This window comes from Rattus norvegicus, chromosome 1 (assembly GCF_036323735.1).
Source record: "Rattus norvegicus strain BN/NHsdMcwi chromosome 1, GRCr8, whole genome shotgun sequence".
Lineage (NCBI taxonomy): Eukaryota > Metazoa > Chordata > Mammalia > Rodentia > Muridae > Rattus > Rattus norvegicus.
The window spans coordinates 252,863,695-252,870,355 of record NC_086019.1 but is presented as its reverse complement, the minus strand read 5'-3'; positions in this window follow the sequence as shown (position 1 = coordinate 252,870,355).

Here is a 6,661-nt window from a genome sequence, read left to right as displayed (position 1 = left end):
TTGTGTGTTTTGTTTTCTCCAAGTCTTCACACTTCTCTGTTGCTGTAGCATGTTCCACGGCTGTCTGTATCGTACTCCGAGCTAGTGGGGAGCAGTAGTTGGGAAATCCGGGAAGGAGGCCCTTTATTTGGCTTTTGGGACTCCACCATACTATCCCACCTTAGCTGCCGCAGACCAGGGAGCTGTGACTACTAATTTGAACTCGTTATCCTGTAGGCGTTGGTATTAAGATGAGTTCTGCCCGTTCTGGTAAGAAAGTGTGGAGTAGCACAGTGAAGTGTGACTCCTGCTGGCTAAGGTGACTAAGTCCGGTGTGTGTGGCCCAGGAGCTTAGAATCTGCCTCTGCTGTCCTTTCCGGCCTCGCTCCTCTAAGGTCCGGGCGTGTGCCTTCCCTCTGTTTCCCATGGTGATGCTCTGTCCTGGGCTACTTTTCCTCTCTTATGGCAGCAACTGTCCTTTGCCGACTCCTAAGGATCCTTCATCACCTTGGAGAGCTGCACTCAGAGCCAGGTTTCCATTCACCCTGTAGGAAGGGTCCCCTTGCCTCGGACTGCTGAGGGTCTGTCATCACTTCCTGGGCTCTGTAAGGCCAGTGGCTGTGGCTTGCTTGCTGCCTGGGGAGTGTATGTAGCTCTAGCTGCTGAGCTGGTGTTTGATCCTTGAGACTTGATCAGTTTTGTTTCGTGAAAACACAGCTATGAATGTGAAGTACACGAGAATGTAGCTACATCGTCTACCGAAGGACTTAGAGGCTGAGTCTAAGTCCATATGAGTGAAGACTGAAGAAATGGTCATGGAGAGTTACCAGCCGTCTCTAAGCGGCTTACTCATTCTCGCAGGGCATCTCCTAAGCAAAATAATTTCCATACGGTAACTTCCAAGGTCGGTTAGTTTATTAATCATAGAGATCGGTACATTTCTGTCTCTGAGTAGCTCAGAAATCCCCACAGTAGAGAATGAATGGCACAGTGCTTGATGGGTGTGAGCATGAAGTAAAACACTTACCTGATACTTCTCTTCAGGAGCCAGGCTGAAAGATAACGAGATTTAAACATTGGCCACAACCTTGAGGGACAGACATTCCTGTAACCTAGGCCAGCGTCTCGATCCTCTCCTGCTCTCTTGTCTATATGTAACCCTTTAGAACAGTTAATTTCTCACTTCTGGTGTCCTTTAGTTACCCAAATCATACATAACTCATGACACTTTGCTTGTTTTCTTACTGTGTGCAATGGTTTGAGTATGTTCTTCAAAAAGCATGTGTTAAGAACAGCCTCTAGGTTGGGGATTTAGCTCAGTGGTAGAGCGCTTGCCTAGGAAGCGCGAGGCCCTGGGTTTGGTCCCCAGCTCCGAAAAAAAAAAAAAAAAGAAAAGAACAGCCTCTAGTCCACCAGTCTCTTAGCCCAGAGAGATGAGGCCCTGGGGTCAGTACAGTGAATGGATTAAGACCTTTATGACAAGAATGAGTTCACTTTTTAAGGGGATTCATTTCTATGTGTGTGCTTGCATTCCTCCCTCCTTCCCTTTCCTCTCACCCTCTTATTGTTTCTTACAGCCTGCATTTGCTGTGAGATGTTCAGGAGGTATTGTTCTCAATTTTGGATCTCCAGCCTCCAGAATTTCAAGAGACTGCTCTTCGTCATTAATTACCCAGTTGACAGTGTTCTTTTAGAACAATGCAAGATGAACAAAGAGAAGAAATCCGTTCCAGAAGAGTTGGAGTGTTGCTGTAATAAATATCTGGAAACGTGGACATAGTTTTGGAGTTGAATAATAAGTAGAGCTTGGATGCCACAAGCAGAACATGAAGGAATGTTCTTGTGAGGGAGCAAGGAGAGCTGTAGGGAAGTGGATTTTCAGCACAGGGAAGATGGAGACTGTTCTGAGGGTGCAGAAATAGGAACTAACTGTTGGGACCTTAAGTGAAGGTTATCCTTCTGAGCTACAAAGCCACTGTGTGGCAAGGTGTTCTGGAAGAGAAGTCTTAAGACCATTCTCTTAAGATTTAGTGGAAGACATTACTCCCTTGCTTTGTTGTGCAGGGGGTTGAACCCAGAGCCTGGGACCTGCTGAGTAGAGGACGAGCAATAACTGCTCCCTGCCCTATTTGAAAAAGGGTCAGTGTATATTCTTGAAGCAGCTACATTGCTACTTTTAGCTGCAGATAGCAAAAGGCAAGGTGGGAAATGACAGGAAGAAGGATTTTAAAAGAAACCAGAACTTAGGAAATTGAAGACTCCTTAGCCTAGCACGTATAAAGAATGCTAAGAGAAAAACCAATGTTTGGTAAAGTACTGGTAGACGACAGCTAGCTAACTTCTGTCCCCTTAGTCTTGGGACTTCCTAGTCTCTGTTACCAAGAGCCAGTTTATACGGATTATAAATTACACAGTTTCAGATACTGTTACAGCACAAGAGGGACTATGGTAACCATGTTTCTTTGGAAATATTACCTATCTTTGCTGTTACTTTTAATTCATTTTTTACTAGTTTCTGTTTGTTTTTTTTTTTTACCTTCAAAAATGTAGTCTCCTGTTAGTATTAGACGCCTACCGTGTAGCTAAAGCAACCATCTCCACATTGGGGACGGGGTGGGGCGCTTTAAGTAAATAAGTACACACGAAATGGCGAGTCGCACAGCAGGTTCAGTGAACAGCGGCAGGATCTGGTGGTTTCTAGGAATCGATGTGTGCTCTGAGGCAAGTTTCAAAGGATGAATGGAAGGCAGCCAGCTGAAAACGGTGATGACGCCATGTGTATGAGGCAATGGAAAAGTCACATTACATTTAAAATGCAATTTCCTGGATTCCCTCACCTCAAGAGTGCCGGGAGACACGAGAGCCTTCTCATTGCAAGCTCCCATTCATAACCGTTTGCACTTACTAGCACAGGTTCTCACCTGCAGGCGTTCTCTCTGACAACCTTAAGAGGCTCTGCTGTCATCCTACAGCTGGGGTTTAGAAAGAGCACTTGACCCAAAAATCACATAAATAACAAGGTGTGAAGTAAAAGCTTTGAGCTATACCATAGTTCCAGGACCTTTACCGCCGTCCTTAGGCTTGCTCACTGAAGCGATTAGACAGAGAAGGCTCTGAATTTAGGAAAGATTTCAGAGGTGGTGTAGTCTCCATGAAGGCCAGGAGAAAGGATGAGTGATTGGTTAGCGTGTTAAGTAGTGACCCATGGGTTGTCTTTCTCTGCCCTCTGAAGTGCTCTCTAGAGGAGCTGCCCGAAATAGCAGCTGACTGCAGAAACATGAGCCTTTTGGAGCCTGGACAAGCAGTATTCTTCCATTAGATGAACCAAGTGGAACTGAATAGCATAAAAATTGGTCACTGTGGAAACTGTGTTCAGAAAGGAAGTCTTCCTGCTCTGGTAGTAGAAAGGTATGGTGGCTGAAAAAGTCCCCTGCCCCAGGTCACACTCCTTCCCGGGGACAGCCAACATAAAGTGTTTGGTGCATGAATAGAAAGCAGAATTGTTTGACCTGGTTTTCCCTCCAAAATTTCTCTACTGACTGGTAAGCCAGGATTTGCATCTTAATAGCTATATCAAGCTGAATTGCAATTCAGGCATATAAGGAGAATCCAGGGAAACGGTATTTGATTCCCCAAGTTCTGTTCAGCCTTCTCTCTTGATTTAAGTTAGGTCTGGGTTGGACAGTTCCACCAGATGCCACCTCACGTTCCCTGCTTGCATCTCCACTTCATGCAAGCACCTTAGCCGTGTTTACTTTAGGAATCCCTCAACACCATGGCTATAGCCAGTCCACATACATACTCGACCCAGCACAAGAGTTCGCACCCCCAGGGGACAACCTTCAGTGAGAAATGAACATAAATGATTACTGTGGGGTGACCCCTCCAAAAAATTTTTCATTGGAGACAGCAATCCTCCTGACACAACAGAAAAAGTGCTTTGATCATGAAGTTAAATTTCAACAAAAGTTTAAAGAATGCCTCGTGTGGGTCCGGAAGGCTGTAAAGTTAATAGAACAACAGTGAACCCAGCAAGACAATCTCTGCTCTCTCAGACTCGACAGTTGTGGGAGAGCAAACTCTTGAAGGTAAACCACCTAGACGACAGGAACCTAGTGTTAGGAAAGGGAAAAACCAGTGAAACACACGCTTATTGCATTGGGTTAGCAAAACTATCCCAACCCATGGATCTCTCGGAACATATGCAGTGTCCATGAAGAGTGTGTAAAGTGACCAGTATTGGGGCTGGAGAAATGGCTCCGTGGCTAAGAGCTCTTCCAGAGGACTGGGGTTTGGTCCTAACCCCAACATGGCAGCTCACGGTCATCTGTAACTCCAGTTCCAGGGGACTTGTCCCCCTGCTGGCCTTTGTGGACACTGTACAGATGTGCACTTGTATACATACAGGCAAATGCTCATGAAGTCAACGCTTTATGGGTTTAGCGTCTGCACTGGCTATTTTTATATAAACTTGACATCAGATAAAATAATTTTAGAAGAAGAAAACTCGATTGTGAAAATATCCCCAATAATGGGCCTGTGGTCCGTTTTATTGATGGATGATAGATGTGGGAGGGCCCAGCTCACTGGGCAGGGCCACCCCTGAGCTAGCAGTCCTGGATGCTACAAGAAGATGAGCTGAGTATGGAAGTAAGTCGGAAAGCAGCATTGCTCCCTGCCTCCTCCAGGACATCGACCCCTACCTCCAAGTTCCCGCCCTGGCTTTCCTGGAAGACGGACTGACTACGAGTTAAAAGATGAAACCCTTTCTTCCCCAAGTTGCCTGTGGTCATGGCGTTTTGTCACAGCAACAGAAATACAGTAATACAGTGTCGTTCGTTTTTAAGGAAGTACAGTAGGCTCTCTCTAAGGACAGTAAGGAATGATGGCAGGAAATTGGAATCCTTATACAGTGCTGGCAGGTTGTAATTTAATTTGGAATACTTTTTCACGTTTTCTCCAAAAGTTAAATAGTTACCATATGACCCAGTGGGTCCACTTCCAAATATCTACTCAAGAACACTGAGGCATGTCCCACAGCTGATGACTGGACAGACCGTTGTCATGCCATGAAAAGGAATGGGGCAGTGACCTTGAAAGCCTGCTGAGTGAAAGCAGACACCAAAGGCAGGATACTGTAAGAGTCCAGTCATATCAAATATTCAAGCAGGCAAATCTATACACATAAAAGGAGGTGGTTGCCTTCATCCGAGGAGAGAAACGAGAGTGGCATTTCCTTTAGGAGTCATGAAAGCATTCTAAGTTTTAATTTAATGTCTATTTTAAATACTGCTAGTCACTATAAAAGAAAAACTCTGATATTTAAAGCATGTCTCTGTCATCTTTTTTTTTTTTTACAAGAAGGTTGAGCTGATACTATGAAAATCCCGGCACCAGATCCTTTGACGAATGGAAAAACAATTCCATGTAAACACTGCACAGGTAGGGATGGGGGCACCTAAGAGTAGCCCCAAAGGCAGGGTCAGGAGGGAGGGGCAGCACAGATCATGTAGGACCTCTTAAAGCTTGTCACGTCTTACTGAGTTCCTCCAAAGACTAGAAAGAAACTTGGGAAGCAAAGCTTTTCAAGATTACAGCCAGGCCTTGATCGATTACTGAGCTTTAAGGCAGCCTTACCATTCTGTGGATTTACCTGTCTCAGTAAAGAACAAGACCAAGATAAGCTTGTCTACTGAGAAGAAATAATGTTCCGCTGTGGGCAACTCAGAACTGGCACTGAGGTGAGCACGAGCCAAGGGGAAACCATTTAACTAAGAATTCTAGTGCTACACGCATTTACCTTTTACTTCTAAGGCAGACTTATATTTAAGATCTTTAAAATCAGTAAACTAGACCATGAAACAGCCATACCCTCGAAGAATAACCAGATGTATTAAAGAGCTAAGCATAGTGTGGCGTATGCTTGCAGTCCCAATGCTCAGAAGCCTACAATTGCGGGTGAGTTCAAGGCCAACCTGGCCTCAGCAGAGATTGACTATTTTACATACAAATAAAAACGAGATAACCTTTCAACTATCAACACTTTTTTTTAAGTGTTGTAAAACTTAACATAACACAATATTTACCAATTTAGCCTGGTATGATGGCATGTACCCGTGGTGCCAGTGGTGCCAGTGTTCAGGAGTCTGAGGCAGGAGGATGACTACAAGTTCAAGCAGCCAAGTCCACATAGCAAAACCTCATCTAAAGCAAAAAGGCCATTTTGCCATGTTTATAGTGTGTAATTCAGTGGCGTTAGGTACACGTGCTATGCTGAATGACCACTAATGGTATCAACATTTTCAGAACCTTCCCAACCTCCCAGACAAACTCTGTACCTATGACACAATCGCTTGACATCCCCTCCTCCCGACCCAGAGTAACCTCTCTTCTCCTGCTCCCGGAGCCTATTGATTTGTTCATTCGAAGTACCCTATACAAATGGGCTCACACAAGAACTGTATCTGGCCCTTCACTTGGCATAGAGCTAGCATGCTCTCCCTACCTGGTAGCACATGTCAGAATTTCATCCCTCCCTAAGGACGGATGGTATATACCATGTTTTGTTCAATTTCTTGTTGATGGGCTCAAAAGACTTAGCTGATGAGAGACCTGTTCTCTGAGGAAAACTCTTCCAAACCATCTCAGAGCTCACAAGCCTAGCTTCTTATTTCTAGTTTGT